This window comes from Mixophyes fleayi, chromosome 1 (genome assembly GCF_038048845.1).
Source record: "Mixophyes fleayi isolate aMixFle1 chromosome 1, aMixFle1.hap1, whole genome shotgun sequence".
Lineage (NCBI taxonomy): Eukaryota > Metazoa > Chordata > Amphibia > Anura > Limnodynastidae > Mixophyes > Mixophyes fleayi.
The window spans coordinates 273,492,599-273,512,745 of record NC_134402.1 but is presented as its reverse complement, the minus strand read 5'-3'; the positions used below and the strand labels follow the sequence as shown (position 1 = coordinate 273,512,745).

Here is a 20,147-nt window from a genome sequence, read left to right as displayed (position 1 = left end):
CAAATGTTTTGCTTGTGCTTGGTTTCTGTCACAACGTACGATACCGTTAAGGTAACTGGGTGTCCTAGCACAATATCTATACTCTTTTCAAGCACTAAAGCAGAGTAGTATGCAAGTGACCTTAGCTTGCGACCATGTATTTGTGTCAGTACTCCTTGTACATGTGCACTGACTTCATAACAAAATAATGTGAAAGGCTTGTCATAATCTGGCAAAGCCAGTGCTGGCGCTGAAGTTATTTCAGCTTAAAATTGGTTAAACATTTGGTTCTGCTCAGAGGAGAGTATAAATGGCTTGCTATGATCCAGAAGTGCTAATGCAGGAGCACATACAATTGCTCTTAAAGTCTTAAATCTTTTTCATTTCTGTAAAAATATAGAATTCCCATCAATGCATTACCATACCCACAATAAAAAGAATTATTTACAGTATATGACAATTATAGCACAGTAAATAAGGGCAGTAAATGTCTTTACAAACACTGATTTACTCAAAACTGTAATGAGGATACAAATAAAAACCTTTTGCTTTCTGCACATACAGAAAAACCACCTAGTTCATGCATTTGCTATGCGAATAGCACATAAACTCTAATATCTCTTTCCAAAACAAGGTAATCATTACTCAGAAGAGTTTACGTTATTTAAATCCTTCATTAGTTTATACTTATGTTTGTTGTGGTGCAAAGATGGTGCATTGGAAGTTAAATCAATGCAATCTGGATTGCCTAATGGGTCTTTGCAGCTGGAGACCTGTGAATAAAAAAACTTTTGCATAGAGATTAACATTTATTTACTAGGAATTACTGTAACTGTAACATGCGTGTATACTGTTATCAGGTAACCAGTGAACAGCTGCTAAAAGCTTAACTGTGACGCTATGCGTTCCATGCCTTGATTTCCTCAAAGGGGCAGTCCCTAATTTCACAAATAGAGAATGTCAAAGTGACGAGACCTGGGCGAGTGTTCAAAGCCACTCCTTTCTTATCATCTCTTAGTACAGCCCTTTTAAATGACACTAATTAAATTTCCGGGTTTAGAAACATTCAATCTGGAATCTTGGTTCCAAGTATTCAACCATTTTAAAAGCAGCACTGTCTCATAAATCAGAGTACTCTCGTTAGACACAATACATTGTGTCTGTAAATCATTCAACATTTTCTCAACAAAATCTCTCTCCCGTGACCAAATATTCACACATATTTCTAGATTCTGTGATTTTCGTGTTCAAAGTAAAAATATATTCACTTAAGTCTCGCTCACAGACGACATTTTATCTCGTAACATTTCTTTAAAGGCATAACAAACCCTCCTGATTTCTGAGAACATTCATCAGCGCCATTTTAACACAGATAAAAACAGCATGTAAGCTCACTCCCACAATTCTCAACTTCATTAAAGAGAAAGCTATATTTCTGAACTTCAGAAACAAAATTATTTTGTTCAAATACAGAAACGGCTTGTTGGATCCCAGCCAGCTTTGTTCTGACACTAGTACTTATAGTGATAATGTACATTATTTACAATCTTGTCCGTGCAATCGGACCAAACATTTTAAAACTTCTTTTGTATCTTTTTAAAAGCTTATCATTAAGCAATGAATGTACAACTTTTTCAACCTTGAAACATGTCTCTTGTAAAAAACGGACAAGACAGACAAACATTGTGATTTAAAGTAAATCAAACATCTCCCTTATAGAGCACTAAGACAGAGAACAAACAATGTGAATTATCACGGATCTCCCTCACACGCAGTAAGACGGAGACAAAACTCACATACAGAGAAAGAAAACTTAACTGACATCTTCCAGCCTACTGCTGTGGAACTACAAGTCCCAGCATTACACTAAATACAAGTTAGCTTCAACATGTTATCATCAATCAGCACTCCGGACACATTTTTTTTCAATTTTACATACATTGTCAAAAAACAAAAAAAACAGTGTGCTTCTTATCTCAACACACTGAAATCATTTACACAGAATAAGGGAGGGGCACATTTCACTTATTCAGCTGCACAGGATCAAACATACATTTATAATATACAACCTACTTGATTCATTATTCAGCTTCCGATGCATTTAGCATATCCACATATATTTCGACTTTTCAGATCTCTTAACTTTCCTGTGCCACCTCAAACAATCTCTTGGGGTTTGATCTCAATACCCCTTTGTTCTTGTCACATTACCACTTGCAACACCTTTGTTTCTCCATCCACACATATCTTTGGCTATCCCCGCTTTCTTGAAAAATTCCCTGCAGACCTTCTACTCCCCCATTTCCTTTAGTCTTTGTGCATCATATCTATGAGGGAGCTGCTGTCATTTGTTTACTATCTATATTACTCGTATTGACAGTATTCTGTTGAGTCCAAATCGGGACTCTTATCTAGTTTCTGTGGGTTGTCCTTGCACTGGACGTCCCGTTCTGTGGACTCCTTGTACTGGATGTCCGTGCTAAATAGCTTCTTTGACAGTATCTGGGACGAAGGTCTTTTGGAAATCTCTCTTACACAATTTGGGCAGATTACAGAATCTCCCTTCTTTGATATACCTCTGGGGATGGTGTCTAAAATGTTCACTCAATGTTCAAAACAATAACTCTCTAAATCCCTCTATTCCATTACATGCTTCTTTGATCAATGTCTTATGTGACTTTTATGCTTTATACATCATACATAGGTACAAACACATGCACTCAAAATTCAATCATCTTTCAAAAATCTAATCAACAATACAATTACAGTAAACAAATTGGGTTAATACTGTATTATATTAATCAGATGATACTTGAGACTCACAAATTCGCGTGTCAGGTGCCTCAGACAGACATGAGGTGACCCAGACTAGGAAGACCAACGAGTAGAAATCTACTGACCGCGGATGTTGGGGTTCAATGTGCTGGGAAACCTCCGTTGTCTGTCTTGTAGCCTGCTGGACAGCGAATCTCGGTGGGACCTCCAAGTTGTTAGATCTAAAATTCTGACCCAAGTCTGCCTGTGGTGTCAAGTATATCTGGAAGCGCTTCAATCAGCTGGAGAGAATTGACACAGACCAAGTTCTGTATACAAGGAATATTCTCTAGTTTATTGATACAAAGATACAGGTTTTTATAGGCTACTGAATAAATGAATCCTACGTCATATGCATACAATAGTTTATACCACTAGTTTATGAGAAGCGCTACTGATTAACTTTCTCACGTATTCTTGAGGTGTTTACTTTTCTCCCCCTTCTAAGGACAGATGAGCCTATTATTTCTTATCTCAAGGGGAGTTGGAGATATACTATGTGTAACACCATGGATACAGCTCCTATACTACCAGCTGGATATGAAGCTCATTATTGTTTTCATAACTGGTTACATTCTTCAGGTGTTCTCTATTAGTTCAACTTCAAGGCCATAGGCTCACATATTGCAAAACTGCAAGTTAACAGAAAAATGAATAATCTCTTCTAGCAAATAATATTTCTATACAAGTTACAATAAAATGGCTGAACAAAGGCCTTATGAGGCCTTAACAAAAAATCATATTTAACAATATCAATTAAAATGTTTTATATTATCCTTACTAAACTGAAGGGTAATTATTCATGCCAGTACAATTGAATTGTACAGACTATGAATTGTATAATATGTTGAATGTAAAATGACTTAAAAGTCAAGGTAGCAATAAAACTGTCAACTGCAACTAGAGAGCTGACAGTTCTAGCCTTATTTTAGTTTCGGTATCAGAAACTTGATTGACAATCTTTCACAGAAACATTTTTGAGAGATCATAGAAATCTAATAACAGCTAAATTTTAAATAAAATATAAAATATTGTAAATAAATTTAACAATTTTCCAAGCATGTATCACTAACAATTAATACCTTTCTCATTAACTATGGTGAGTGTTTGTAAAGCAATTACTATTTGGTGTTTGATTTATGTTTAAAAATACAAGTGTAAACACATGGCAAACGAATTTGTCATGCATTTGTTAGCTACCATTTTTCCTTGCATTTAGGAGGTCACTGAAGGTCGCACCACTGATATCAATGCATTCAACTTGCATCAAATGCAAGCATAAATGTTTGAAAAACCACGACACAGCAAGAATGCAATACACCCAAATGCTAATAAAGTGTGGCTTTCACGACACTGCACTTTTTATGATATATGCATATAGCATTTGTCTATTGTATAGTATTTTAAAAACACATGCTCATTTGTTCATGTATATAACACAACACATTTTGGAATTTGAAGCCTAATACAGTGTCTATGAAAAGTACAATATTTAATTCAGATTGCCCCTTAAAATAATATCATTAACCCCTTTTCTTCAGCAGTTTTGGAAGACTGCTTACATTCATGTGTCAGTGTAGAAGAGCTGCTGCTGAAAGGTACATTTTGCATAAGAGCAAAAAAACAAATTGTTTTCACAGATAAAGGGTGGAATGTTTATAAAACCCAATGTAACATATTTAAATTAATGTACAAAAAATTATTTAATTTTCTACGATAAATGTGTTTTGCATTACCCATAATCCTGCTAAACAATAAATATAAGCTTAAACTTAAATAAACTTAATAAACTTTTACGTGATTTAATGTAGACTGTGAATGCAATCTCTGACATGTTGTACCTAAACTATTGGCTTTCTGGGGGGTTATAATGGCATCTATTGTTCATCTAAATTTAATATACTATATATATATATATATATATATATATATATATATATATATATATATATATAGTTATATACATATATATGAAACTATATGTACATTCCATATCAGTGGCTCTGCTGAAATTATCACTGATGTCAAGTTACAATTCCCTATTCATTGACTTTCATAGGCTTTTTTCATTTTATGTATATTTCATGCTGCCAGCAGTGTTCTGTACAGTTGTACTTTGTGAAATGTTCCTTGTAACCTTTCAAAAAGTCAAGAGGTTTTTGAAAGTGTTTCAAATATATGTACATGTGCATATAATGCAATTTACATATACAACTGTATTAAGCAATAACAATAAACCATAGGAATTAGCTGTATATAGTCTCATTTTACAGTATTTCTGCTAATTAAATAAGTGTTATTTTATCGTAAACAATGACCGTTAGAATAAATATCACGTGGTGTTAACACCTCACAGCAACATTTTAGTTGCAGGAATTATTTTTAAATGATTATTATTTTTTTTCAAAGTTTCGTGGAAGCTTGTCCCTAATGTACAGTGCAATTTTATACACAGTAGAGAGGAGAGAGATCAAGTACCCATTGATTATTAACATTTATTAATATAGCACCAGATTACTCCATAGTGCATTACAATTGGGAACAAAACTCCAGACTGGGTATTAACAGATAGATAAAGTGATATCAGGAACCTACTAGCAAGCTCACAATCTATAGGAAAATAGGAGTTTAATACACAAGGTTAAGTGCCACTTATTGTATATTGGTGCTACCAGATAGCAATGGGAAAAAGTGTGTAGGACTATATGATCCAGTAAGAGGTTAGAGGATTTTGCAATGAAAATATTCTAGCCACTGTATTCAAAATAGCCTGTAGGGGTGAAAATCTGGTTAGGCGAAGACCGGTAAGAAGAGAATTGCAATAGTAAATGTGGGAAGTTTTTGCAGTATCTTGTGTGAAATGTGAACATACATATTCCAAAAATATTTTTTACATGTCTGTAACAGGATTTGGATATAGACTGGATGCGGGAAACAAAGGACAGTTCTGAGTCAAGGATGAAACCCAGGCAGCGAGCTTGATGGTTGGATTGATTTTCATGATGTTCACATATATAAAGATAATGAGAAAGTAGCTAAGATAGTGTATGGACAGCAATGCGGGTGAAGAGTAAGTCAATAACAAGTATAAATTGGGATATACATGAATTAAATTAAACTCAAACTGAAGTGTAGGATTTGTCCAACACATTTTACCACAGTGTATAGCTTCCTCAGTGTGTTATGTGTCTCTCAATGTGTAAGGCCCAGTATGTGGAGAAACACACTTGGGAAGAAAACTATGCTCCAAACAGCTTGATTTATATATATATATATATATATATATATATATATATATATATATATATATATATATATATTGTAACAAAGGGAGGCATTTAGTTGGCAATATGCAGAGAAAGCATGGAAGTAGAGTAAAACATTTGTGCAGTAATGCACCTAGATTAATGACTTATGTGTAACAAACAATAGTTTAAGTTTGATTAACTTACATGATAGAGAAATCCTTCCTCTCAGCAAACAGACAGGGCGTGTCTGTTAGTACAAACAGAGCCAGTGATGGGGCGTTTTCTTTTAAAGAGAAGGTGGGTGTGTCACCTGTCCATCAAGCTAAGGCTGGGGGAGGAGTATCAGGTATAAAAGCTTGTTTGTTTCATTTATGCACGGAGACCAACGGTGGGTAAGCTGGCTGGTCCTAAGAGAGAGCTGGTCTATGTATAGCTAGCGTATAGGGTCTCCAGAATTGCTGTGCAAGTATACGGTGTCAAAACATTTACCATCCTGACAATAAAGCACCATAAAAAGGAAGAAGTTGTTTGTGTGTTCTTCTGCAGTAGTGGGCTCTTGCCACAGGATATATATATATATATATATATATATATATATATATATATATACAGTCAGTTCCATAAATATTGGGACATTGACACAATTCTCATATTTTTGGCTCTATACACCACCACAATGGATTTGAAATGAAACTAATAAGATGTGCTTTAACTGCAGACTTTCAGCTTTAATTTGAGGGAATTCACATCCAAATCAGGTGAACGGTGTAGGAATTACAACGGTTTCTATATGTGCCTCCCACTTTTTAAGGGACCAAAAGTAATGGGACAATCGACTCAAAAGCTATTTCATGGACATGTGTGGGCTATTCCCTCGTTATTTCATCGTCAATTAAGCAGGTAAAAGGTCTGGAGTTATAAAGGAACAGATTGCAGTACGTCCTCAGATCATAAAATCACTGGCACTGTAATGTGGTATAAAAATATTTTATTAAAACAAATACATAATATTAGATGATATTAAACACCACCTCTTGAGGATATTAACAACAGTATAGGTGCACCTATATTAATCCAGATATAAATTCCTCAAAGAGCAATGTAAATGGTGATACTACATCAGGCTCATTCCTTTGACCAGCCAAGTATTTTCAGAAAGGAGCTCAAAAAACATATCAGTTCTTAATCCTTGTGAATCTCTGTATAAAAACCACTATAATTAAGTGCGGGTAAAAAGTCACTCCAATTCCCGGACTCGTTAAACAGTGTCTCTTAAGTACAAATACAATGGAGATGATGATCTAAAATACCTTGATTAGATGGTAACTACTCCCAATATTGTCATGTGTGGCAGTAGTAATACCAAAAGGTATTTAATAGTAGTCCCGCAAAGTATTCATATAGGTAATCAATTGGAGGTAAGTTATGGAGGTATAGATTTTGTTAGAGGTGTAGATATATCCAGAATAACAATGTTCATCGGGTTATTGGAACAGATAGATAAATTCCTTACCAGATACCTGGATTGTATAATGAATCACCCGTTATAGATCCTTTCCAACCTCGTATGCACCACGATGAAGGGTGCTAATGAAAAATCTTCCTCCCAAAATGATTTACCTATTTGGTGGTTCCGGAGCGTAGTTGGTACAAATACCTCTTTCACACACCTTTCCGATATTGTGGATTCCACCGTGTGTAGTGAGAGTCTCCTAAATCAGTCGTGTACATAACACGGAGCCTGGATAAAATCCTGCAGTTGGTTAAAGCTGGTAAAAAGAGCCTGTGGTAGCGTATAAAATCAGTTTTAGGCACTAAACCCGGAGTCACATCTTACGCGTTTCATTGCAATAAGCAACTTCCTCAGAGATAATCTCAAGTGTCATTTGGGTAATGATATATATGGTTCTAACATGCCAATTAAAACCAAAAGCATCTGTTGCCAATCAAGCAATCAATCCACATTACAGAAGCCAGTGAAACATATAGGGAAACCACATTAGATGACAATAAACTTAAACATGAAACATAATCATATATATATGTATAGATATAGAGCAAGATAACATTTTAACTTTTATCTTATTAAGTTGTTTATAACAATTATACATATTGACAATGTTGAGAGGATAAATTAAATTAAACATAGTTACTAAAATAAAATAAAATAAAAATAAATTAATTAATTAAATTAGATAAAAATAAATAAATAAAAATAATAAAGGGTGCAGCTTATTACGCTGTATGTAGATATCTATCAAAACCTATAAATATCTCATCTTATGTTTTAAAAGGCAGAGTATACAGATACTAGATACAAACCAAAGAAAAAATCAGTGGTTACATTATAAACGACTCAATAATGAAAGAACATATCATTTTCTTCCTCTTTTACATCCCCTTTGCGTGATTCAAAAACCTATATTAGCATTAATAAAGAGGATGTATATATATCTCTCAATGAACAAAGAGGAGACCAACATAACATAGTCAGATCTAGCATTAGATGAGCACAAGTCAACAGAACAAAACAAAATTGCATACGGATTCCATTGGGAGGAACAAAGTATATTAAATTAATCTAAACTATTTGATTCATTTCAATCGTTTTGTTTAGACCCAACGGGGATAATGTATTTAGGAGATAAATCCAAAAAACTTCTTGCTTACATAGGACTCTGTATCTATCTCCCCCTCTCGATGTTGGTTTCATGAATTCCAATCCCATAACAGATAAGCCCTCAGGATTACAATCATGTTTTTCAAGAAAATGTCTTGATACACTGTGTGTCTTCAGACCTTTCAGTATATTCCTTCTATGTTCATTAAACCTAGTTTTTAATTTTCTCGTTGTACGTCCTATGTAGTACAAATTACAATTGCATCTCAGTAGGTAAATCACGAAAGTTGAATTGCAATTAATAAATCCCCGTATGTTATATTTTTTAATATTACCTTCCTCAGTGGATTCTACCGAGAAAACTCTATTGCATATAAATTTACATGTAATGCACCGTTGTCCTCCACATCTAAATGAGCCATCCGGAGTGGATGGAATCCAGTCCAAGAGTGGCTCACCAGATAGTGTGGCGTTGTCTTTCATACCAGTCTTCTGGACTGTACTGTTCTGGGGTTTTAAAAAGCTAGGAGCTAAAATGTTTCTCAGGTTATTAGCCTTTTTAAAAACCACTGTTGGATCTTTAGGTAGAAGTGCTTTAAGTACAGGATCTTGTTTAAGAATAGGGTAATTTGAGCGAATAATTTGTTGTACCTTAGAGGATGCCTTATTATATTTGGAAATAAATGCCCATTCTAACCTTGTGTTGTAATTCTTTTTTCCAGGTTTCATATCTTGATTTTTCTCTTTATAAGGGCAACTAGTGTCCACATTAAGTGGATCTACTCTATCCTTGTTAGAAGTCAAAAGGAGTCAAAAAGGTCTGGAGTTGATCCTAGGTGTGACATTTGCATTTGGAATATGTTGCTGTCAACTCTCAATATGAGATCCAAAGAGCTGTCACAGTGAAGAAAGCCATCATTAGGCTGAAAAATCAAAACAAACCCATCAGAGAGATAGCAAAAACATTATGTGTGGCCAAATCAACTGTTTGGAACATTCTTAAAAAGAAAAAATGCACCGGAGAGCTCAGCAACACCAAAAGACCTGGAAGACCACGGAAAACAACTGTGGTGGATGACAGAAGAATTTCTTTCCTGGTGAAGAAAAACCCTTTCACAACAGTTGGCCAAATCAAGAACACTCTCCAGGAGATAGGTGTATATGTGTCAAAGTCAACAATCAAGAGAAGACTTCACAAGAGTGAATATAATGGGTTCACCACAAGATGTAAACTATTGGTGAGCAAAACTATTGGTGACAAAAACAGGAAGACCAGATTAGAGTTTGGCAAACAACATCTAAAAAAGCCATTACAGTTCTGGAACAACATCCTATGGACAGATGAGACAAAGATCAACTTGTACCAGAGTGATGGGAAGGGAAGAGTATGGAGAAGGAAAGGAACTGCTCATGATCCAAAACATACCACCTCATCAGTGAAGCATGGTGGTGGTAGTGTCATGGCGTGGGCATGTATGGCTGCCAATGGAACTGGTTCCCTTTTATATATTGATGATATGACTGCTGAAAAAAGCAGCAGGATAAATTCTGAAGTGTTTCGGGCAATATTATCTGCTCATATTCAGTCAAATGCTTCAGAAGTCATTGGACGGTGCTTCACAGTGCAGATGGACAATGACCAGAAGCATACTGCAAAAGCAACCAAAGAGTTTTTTAAGGCTAAAAAGTGGAATGTTATGCAATGGCCAAGTCAAACACCTGACCTGAATTTGATTGAGCATGCATTTCACTTGATGAAGACATAACTAAAGGGAAAATGCCCCAAGAACAAGCAGGAACTGAAGACATTTGCAGTATAGGCCTGGCAGAGCATCACCAGGGATGAAACCCAGCGTCTGGTGATGTCTATGCATTCCAGACTTCAGGCTGTAATTGCCTGCAAAGGATTTGCAACAAAGTATTAAAAAGTGAAAGTTTGATGTAGGATTGTTTAATTTGTCCCATTACTTTTGGTCCCTTAAAAAGTGGGAGGCACATATAGAAACCGTTGTAATTCCTACACCATTCACCTGATTTGGATGTAAATTCCCTCAAATTAAAGCTGAAAGTCTGCAGTTAAAGCACATCTTGTTAGTTTCATTTCAAATCCATTGTGGTGGTGTATAGAGCCCAAAATATGAGAATTGTGTCGATGTCCCAATATTTATGGACCTGACTGTATATATATATATATATATATATATATATATATCTGGGCAACAAGTTATGTTTGTATCTGTGCATTTGCTAAATGTCATGCTTTATAATTATTACTAACATCAACACAAATTTAATAGCGAAGTATTAAACCTTTAAGCCTATATATATATATATATATAAATATATATATATACATATATATATATATATATATATATATATATATATATATATATATATATATATATAAGCTTATTGATTGGTAATTGCTCAGACTGCTCTAACATTTGAAGTGCTTTTATGATAAAAGATTGATCTTTTATTGCAGTGTTTTTGATTTTATGTTGTATATTCGTGTAATAAAACTAATTTGAAATCCTTTCAGTACAATTTAATTGTTTCTTTTAGACAGTGTGGTTACTAAATTTTCCCTTAAGGGACCTGATTTATTTTTAGCCTGTACACCCTATTCTGAATTATTATTTACAATATATTTACCATTGTCATAATAGTGTTATTGTCCATTGCCACTTTTCACCACCAATCCACCATTTCCCCACTTGCCCTTTAATAAATGTGCCCCGATGTTTATTTTAAATGAGTGGCTTCGTGTGTGGCTCTATAATTGAGGCTTGGTGATAGGTACAGGAGTATTCCTTCTGAGTCCTTAAAGCAAATTAAAATTTTTGGGTAGAGGTACTTGACTAGAGATAAGAAGGTGAGACTACATCGCCATTCCTGCTCAGTGGGTGTGCAGAAGGGGTGTTACATAAGAAAAGTAAGAAATATTGTAGAGTTTATTAGTGGGTCCTGTTTTTAAAAGTTTTGCCCTTTTTGGTTGTGGACCCATAAATTGCTGCAGGTCCAAAAGCGAAAGGATCAGTTGGTCAAAAGTAGAGATGGGCGGGCTCGGTTCCCCGAGATACGATTTCATCCGAATTTACCCTATCCGAGTACCGAGTCGAGCAGGCTCGGTACTCTCCCGCCCATTCGAATTCGAAATTGAGGCAAAACGTCATCGTGACGTATTCGTATTTCTGAGCTTGGTTCTCGTGAGATTTGAAAAGCATAAATACCAGCCTCCACAGCAATCCATCGCCATTTGACAGAGGGAGAAAGCAGGGTTAGGTCACACTGGTCACACTGGCTATATCAGCGCAGGGACAGACTAGTAATTGGACACATTATTGTTTCTATTCAATACCATTGTAATCTTAATACCAGTTGTTACAGCAGTAAGAGGAGGATAGAGGAGGGTTTTTGTTCAGTTTCTGGCACTCCAAGTGCTTTTGGGGTGTCCCCCATTCTTTTGCATTCATTTTTCTGGTTGTCAAAAGTCCTGTTTGTCAGCAGTCTAAAAAAATTATATTTAACACTCCAAGAGCTTTTGGGGTGTCCCCCGTTCTTTTGCATTCTTTTTTCTGGTTGTCAAAAGTCCTGTTTGTAAGCAGTCTAAAAAAATAATATTTAGCACTCCAAGGGCTAGATTAACTATCAGGCGGGATGCATGGCGGCTTGAAGTCGCCATGCATCGCCGCGGTTTTCTGGCGGGTTTGCATTGCAAACAGTCGGATTTACGAATGGGCGCATTTGATCTTCAATTTAAAGCCACCGGCGATGTCACGGCGGGATGTAATGCTCAAAGCCGCCGGCGGCTTTGAATAGAACATGGCGCTTTTGCTTTAAATGATGGCGCTTTCGTGTGAAGATGGTTTTTTTGAAAATTACACCTGTCTCATGGCCTGTTACTATTGGCTATTTTCAAAGTCAGGAAATTTTACATCACAAGCCCTCTTTAATCCACTGGCCTGCCACTTTTTCTTTGATAGGGTTTTGAGGAGTTTTGTGAGAGGAGTTTGGAGGATTGTGGTTTGGTGAAAGTTGGAGTTTGGTGGTTTGGTGGTGCGAATTCTGCTTGAAGTGTGAGTAGTCCTGTTTTGTACATTTATTTTCTCATTTATTTTCTGTCTTGTATTTTTTGTGTTTGACTTGTCCTTTGTCTGTGTTACTTGTGTGTGACTGTGTTGAGAGTGTGTCTGTAGTTAGTGTAGTTTGTCCTTTGTGTTTGTAAGCCTTTCTGTGTTTTATGTGTTTCACATTTATTTGTGAATATGTCCAGAGAGAGGAGGGGAGCAGAGGTTGAGGAGAGGGAGATGGAGATTGAGGGGGCAGAGGAGAGAGAGGGAGACTTTGAGGAGTCAGGACAGGGCAGGAAGTCCAAGACAGGGAGGAATGTCCGTTTCTCCCATGATGAGAATTGTGTGCTGGTGCACCACATTGTTCCCTGCTATGAGGTCATCTTAGGCAACCTGGCAGCCCGGACTCCTCTAAGGCGGCGTCACCAATTGTGGGGGAGAGTATGTGATGCAGTGAATGCGGTGGGCCCACTAAAGCGGACAGTGGCGCACTGCCGCAAGCACTTCTCTGATATCAAGAGGAGGCTTAAAGAGAAAATGGCCGAGGAAAGGAGGTCAACAAGAAGAACGGGTGGTGGTCCCCCTCTTCATATCGAATATACTACTTATGAGGAGAAGCTGCGCCAGATCATGCCGGCCTAAATTGTTGAGGGGATAAATGTGCAAGACACAGATTCGCCCTCGTTTGCCCAAGGAGTTGGTGAGTTATTTGCCCTTTTTACGCTAACACTATTGAAAATGTGTTTTTATTTTAAAAGTGTCTTTTTTACTCTATCAGTTGTTAAAGGACAATTATTTTTTTTTTAAACTGTTTTTTCAATTGCAATTTTTTTTTCAAATAAACTGTATATTTGTAAATTGCTTTTTGCTGCAAATACATTGTATGCTTTTTCTAATACATCCAGATTCGCCAGGACCGCAGTTAAGTCCCAGTCCGAGACCTACACCTCCACCTTCAGTGAGAGATTCGGGCACAGAAGAGCAAGCAGTTGCGTGATTTCTGTTTAGGAGTGAAATAATGTAGATTTTCTGTGCAAATGTTGCTGTCAATGTTATATTTCGTTTTTTTTTATATATGGTTTGCAATGAGAACATAGGGCTACATTTACTAAACTGAGATGTTGCCTATAGCAACCAATCAGATTATAACTTTATTTATTGCATTCTACAAAATGACAGCTAAAATCTGATTGGTAGCTTTAGGCAACATCTCCACTTTTTCAAGCACGCAGTCAAAATACCCCAGCATGTACTACACAGAGGGAGTACTAAAATAGTATTAGTTTACCCCAAAGCACGGTCTAGCAGCATTTGGCTGACTACATCCTCATATTTGTAGGTAAAAAAAACTTTGCATTTTTAGCCCCCTCAGCCATACATAGCATAGTTGCCTACTCTCCCGGAATGTCCGGGAGACTCCCGAATTTTTCTCTGGCCTCCAAGAGCTTTCACCTGGGCCTGCAGAACCACCATCACACCAGCAACCTACACCTCCAACTATGGACCCAGCAAGAGAAATGGCGCTGTCTATTGGCCTTTTTCAGCAGCAGCAATCCAGCTTTATGGAGAGTCAAACTAGGCACATGTCACACATTGCGGCCCAGTTGAGGCGGGTACACCGCACCAATAGCCAGATCCCTGCTGCATTGAACCGGATTGCAGCTGCTATGTAGCAGGCTAATGTGTCTATGATCCAAATGACTGGGGCTGTGAAGGCCTTACATTTCTCAGTTAGGGAGGTTAATGCCAATGTGATCCGGCTGGCAGGGCAAATCCAACAGGAAATTGTGACCCGTTTCCCTGCACTGATGTCATCAGCCACCACCAGTACCGCTAGCACGCCAAGTAGGTCTATGCTGAGTACTCCTCCAAGGAGAGGTGCTCGCACCAGGGGTGGCCAAGGGAGAGGAGAGAGTGGGTCCAGACCTACTGATATGGCTGCAAAAAGGCGTCGCTAGTGCATTTTTTTTGTTTTTTGGGTGAAATTTTTTTTCCAAAAACACATAACAGTACCCTGAAATTACATGACACTTTGGCCATTTTCTATACACAGTCCTAATGGATCATTGGAAAGAAATAGGCCTTTCTCTTATGTTCTGATTGGCAAAATACCTGAAACAGCACACTGTTTCAACAATCTCGCCGCTCACAAGCAGTGCTTTCATTTTGGTCTTTTAAATGGCGGTTTTCCGGCAGCTTTATAAATCCCCTAATAGTAAATCTGGCTGTTTGTATGTTTGTATGTTGAACATTGTTGAAACCTTCATGGCGCTTTCTAAAGAGGCGGGTTTGAAAAAAATCATTTCTGGATGTTTGGACAGCAGCTTTAGCGTTAGTAAATCCGGCGATGGCTAAACCGCCACCAAACCCGCCGAAAGTCGGCGGGTTTACAAACCCACCTGATAGTAAATCTAGCCCCAAGTGCTTTTGGGGTGTCCTCCATTCTTTTGCATTCATTTTTCTGGCTGCCAAAAGTCATATTTGTCAGCAGTATCTAAAACAATTTGTAGCACTACAAGTGCTTTGGCCTCATAATGGATTCAAAGCAGTCCACATATGAGCAGAATCAGCAACCCGGTTCTGTCACCAGTCCTGATGGTAGTGTTCCCAATACGTCATCTGGGAAAGGCGATGTCAAACTGCACAGTCTTTTGAAATCAGTCAAAAAAACACACACCAAAATTTTTTTTACCGTGTTGAAGCGAAAAAAAAAGTGTAACTGAGGAAAAGTTAACTGCCGATAAAAAAAAATTGCCAACATGCCATTCTACACACGCAGTGGCAAAGAGAGAATGAGGCCTTCACCTTTCTCTATTAGTGGCAGATCCAAAAATGTTACCGAGCCTTCTTCTTGTACGGTCACTCGTGACCAAGCAAGACCAAGTAATTTGGAGTCTAAAAGTGGTGCACAACTACTGTTACGCGTCAAAGCCGAGCTGCAAGAAAACAGTAAGGTATTAGAGGATAATGTATGCTCTGAATCAGAAATGACAACAATCCCTGTGGAGAGTCCATCCAACAGTGGTATGTATAATTGTGAGCATTCTGTTAGTGACAGTGTACCCATAAAGAAGGCTCCTTTCAGCAGTTCTGCTGATGTGTGCCTTAACAGTCCAAGTGTAGCCGGTGATACACCAATTGAGGAGATGCCACTTTTGAATTAGGAAGGATGAGGGGGAGATTTGTGTAGACAACGAGGGCACTAATGATGATGTTGATGATTATGATGCAGACAGATTCCAAATTGCCTTTCTCAATTTCTATTTATATTCTAGACTCTATAATGACTGAATAGTTTTCTATTTTACTCGTAGTGGAGAGGGGGTCTCATGCAGACAGATACCAAACTGCCTTTGTCCATTAATTTTTATAATCTAATTCTACAGTCTATGCAGGCTGCTTTTTTTATATTCAACTATAAGTGGAGGGTGGGGGGGGACATGGACAGCCACCAAATTACATTGGTCCATTTCTTTTTTTATTCTAATTCTAAAGTCTATGCAGGCTGCTTTTTTATATGCAACTACAAGTGGAGGGTGGGGGGTGGGGGACATCGACAGCGACCAAATTACCTTGGTCCATTTCTTTTTATATTCTAATTCTACAGTCTATGCCGGCTGATTTTTTTCTATTCAACTACAAGTGGAGGGGGGGGGGGGCTATAGAGACTGAAACCAAACCGCCTTTGTCCATTTCAATTTATATTGTACAGTCTATAACGGCTGAGGCTGAATTTTTTTTTTATTTTCTACAAGGGGAGGGGGGCCTAGAGAGACATAAACCAAACTGCCTTTGTCCATTTCTTTATATATTTAACTATAAGTGTAGGGTGTAATATACACCCAAAGACGATGACTGCATTGCCAATAGGCTAAGATGAAGAGGAAGACAATCTGGTTTGTGTGCAGAATTAAGGACGTCCTACCAGGGATTAAACTGTTTTCTTCCTAATTTATTAGCTTTAGAATTACCTTACTTTTCCAATAAACAGGTGGTGAACTAAATTAGGTTATTTTATGCCCAAAAACATTGATTTTTAAACAAAATTTAAAACAAAACCAAACAAAACCAAAATCAAAACACACAAGGGCGGTTTGGCAAAACTAAAACCACAACCAAAACACGACGGTAATCCATATCCAAAACCAAAACCAAAACAGGGGGGTCAGTGAGCATCTCTAGTCAAAAGCCCCATTTCTGAGCCTGAAGTGCAGCTAAAACTACAATAGACATACATTGGTAACATGCTAGAAATGAGATTGGCAGTTCAGACATGAATCAGGAAAAACAACAATGACAGATTATTGATAGTGGAGTATCGTAGCTACATAGTCATGTAGATACTGAGGATAGGATGACAGTTTTTATCATTATTCATTAATAAACACAGTATAAAGTATACAATAAAAAGGAAAAGGATATATAGAAAACATAAATTATAACAATCTGAGATATTCAGATTAGATATTAGAAATAAAAGCATATAATGTAATACTTAATTGGTAACAAAAAAATTCCAGCGGAACAGATTATTGACATTCCCATTTAAAATAAATGTACTTAGTTCACCATTGAAACCAGTTGTATTCAAAAAGTAAATACAGCATATTTGCCAACATTTGAAGTGACCCTCTGGGAGTTCCCAGAAGAAGTATGGACTGAGGGGATGGGGCTTGTCGAATTGCGTCATTTTTGGTCCCGCCCTGTACTGTAATGATGCATCATGTCATTTTACAGTGGGGGGCAAAATTCAAGAGTTTTGCCTAATAAGAAAGCTGGTAATTTCGTATGGCTGCCAATGTTATAATAAATATCAATCACAAGCCACTGTTAACATATTAGTATATGGAATCAAGAGCAGTGCAGGATTATTGTCACAGAGCAGAATTAGTCTCATACAGTTATATCATGCTTGCTTTGTTTTATCATGATACACAACAAAACATGTATTATTGGACAAAATCATGTTATCTTATCTGACACAATAACCCCACAATACAAAACAACACAAATAAATTCATACTTCTAGTAATATGCTATGTACCTGCCAGGTCCTTTGTCTCTAACATAATTAGAAAGCCCAAAACTTACCTTGAGAGTGAACCTTTTTTTCTAAGCTGACAGATCTAGGCAACCGATTTAAGGGATGTCACGATCTGCCTGCAGCTTGCTTCTTCGTATGTGTGTTACAATTAATGTGTTAGCAGCAGTACCTCTGATCACCACCAGAAGTGCAGCTATTCTGCCTGCTTCTTTGTCTTTTAGGAGTTAACCTTGCTGCATTCATTATGCCTTGCACCTGGGTGTTTCCCTATTTATACCTGTCACTACCAGCATACATTTCTGGTTATTGTTGTTGCTTTCTCATACTGCTGTGCTTCTGGTTCACCTGCTGCCTGGGATCTCTTCATTTCACCTGCTTACCTGCATCAGCCTTACCTGGTATTACTTTCTGCATCTCCCTGCAATGCTCATTACTACACCATCTGGTTTGTACTTCCCAGCAATAAACATTATGTATTTCACCATATTCCTGGTTCTTTAGCTGTATTTCTACATTAAAGCGTGACAAGGGAAATGCCAGGAGTGTGGCTCTTGCAGACTTGGTAGTGAGCAAGAAAGTGAGCTGAATAGTTAATGAAAAAAACATTCTCTACAATGTCCTCCTCTTTTCCCAAATTCTTTGTTTCAGCCATCTTAGTTATTTAAATTTTGCTAACCTATGTGCTTCTCAATAAGTCATCAGGCAAACCATATCTGGATACAATCCATACTGACACTACACTGCTACCAAAGTGCTCTTACCTAATTTGAAATATGAATATGCACATCTATACAAGTTTAGACAGTGTACAGCTGCACCAAAAGTACTGCTTATTAAATCTAATTTAAATAGACCCAACAATAAATGTTTATAGTGTGGGAGTGTCTACTGTTGATTCGTTCTCACCATATGTAATTTTGTCCACGAATTAGCAAAAAAGGGCCACTGTTATTTTTGTACTAAACATACAGCTGTATCAAGTATTAAACAGATTCCTCCCGCATCATGATGCCATTCATGCAGTGCACTGCGACACTTTACACATTATGCATTATGTCAAGTGTGTTTAGAAAACTGTTAAGCCTCAACTACCTTTTCTTACATACAATACACTTTTTTTTCCATAAGATGTCTTATAAATCAATCTGCATATGTTCTGGACACTCCAATAAAATTGTGAAAGTCCATTAATAAATAAGTACATAAATAAGTACTAAAAAGTATAAACAAGCAGAATACCTCTTCCACCCCCAAGAAATCCCTAATCAGTGCCAGTGATAGGCAGCCTTGACAGCTTTACACTTAAACAGTGAAAAACCAAAAGCCAAGGTAGACTGTCTGGTCCAGTTCACTCCAGGGAAACCTGAATCATAAACTCCCCATGTCAAAGTTGGAATTAGCCCATGCCTGGACCCTATATATGGGAGCAAAACATCATGTTGCCAGCTATATCAGAGCTACCAACTCCTTATAAAAATAACTGGGATTCATCCAGTAACCCTTGGATTGTGGGTACTAGGATAATGTAAACAATTGGGACCACTAGAGTGGCAATTTTGCCACACCTCTGGTCCCATATAATGGACTGGACTCCTGCCTATAAAGCTAAAAGAATAACTAATTGAATGATACACACATGTATTAGAAAAATAAAGGTGCTTTTAAAAAAAATGTCTCCCAGAATACTTTCTTTTAACATATTAAAAAATAAAATCTTTCTTGAAGTAGACCAATGGAAAATTTTCTTTCTTGAAAATCCAAATGAATAAAGTAAAAGCCATAAAATGTGACGACAACTCCTTTTGAAGCCGCAGTGTGGAGTGACTGTGAACCAAATTAGTCTATGTAAGCAATCACAAGCATTTTCCAATACTTTTCTCCCATTAAAACGACGGTCCCAATTGTTTTCCATTACCCCATACCTAAAGCCTATATTTTGAGGTTTTTTTTATATTATCGGGTCCCACCTGTCTAGACTGGTGCTAGGCTAGACCCCCTTATTGTCCACCTGTCTACAAACCAAACAATTTAATGATTTCTTTATCTGTACTTTACCCATATTTATATCAAATGAGCTAATTTCTTAGTATACTATCTTTAAGCAAAGACATTTCTTGGATTATTTTCATCTGAAAGGAAAATATATACTGAACAGTAACAAGCATGTTCAAAAGAAAAAAAACTCTTGGACTGATTTTTTCCTGAACTTCATCTTAAGTGATAAAACATTTTGCTAAATTGCTTTGTTTATAGATTTATTGTCACTTTTATAGTACTTAACCTTTGCAAATATAACACAGTTATAGCAAAGTAAGGGCCATTTTCTAAATGGTTTATCTGCAGACATAAGAAAAAGCAAGGACAGT

At 37.0% G+C, this 20,147-nt stretch overlaps 1 long non-coding RNA gene across 1 annotated transcript; it reads right to left on the bottom strand.

The window, feature by feature from the left end:
- Positions 1-469: 469 nt before the first annotated feature.
- LOC142153877 (uncharacterized) lies at positions 470-2,793 on the bottom strand. Its single transcript, XR_012691577.1, has 2 exons — positions 2,053-2,793; positions 470-752 (listed from the first exon to the last, which is right to left on the bottom strand). It is a non-coding gene; the product is annotated as an uncharacterized LOC142153877 (long non-coding RNA).
- Positions 2,794-20,147: the final 17,354 nt, after the last annotated feature.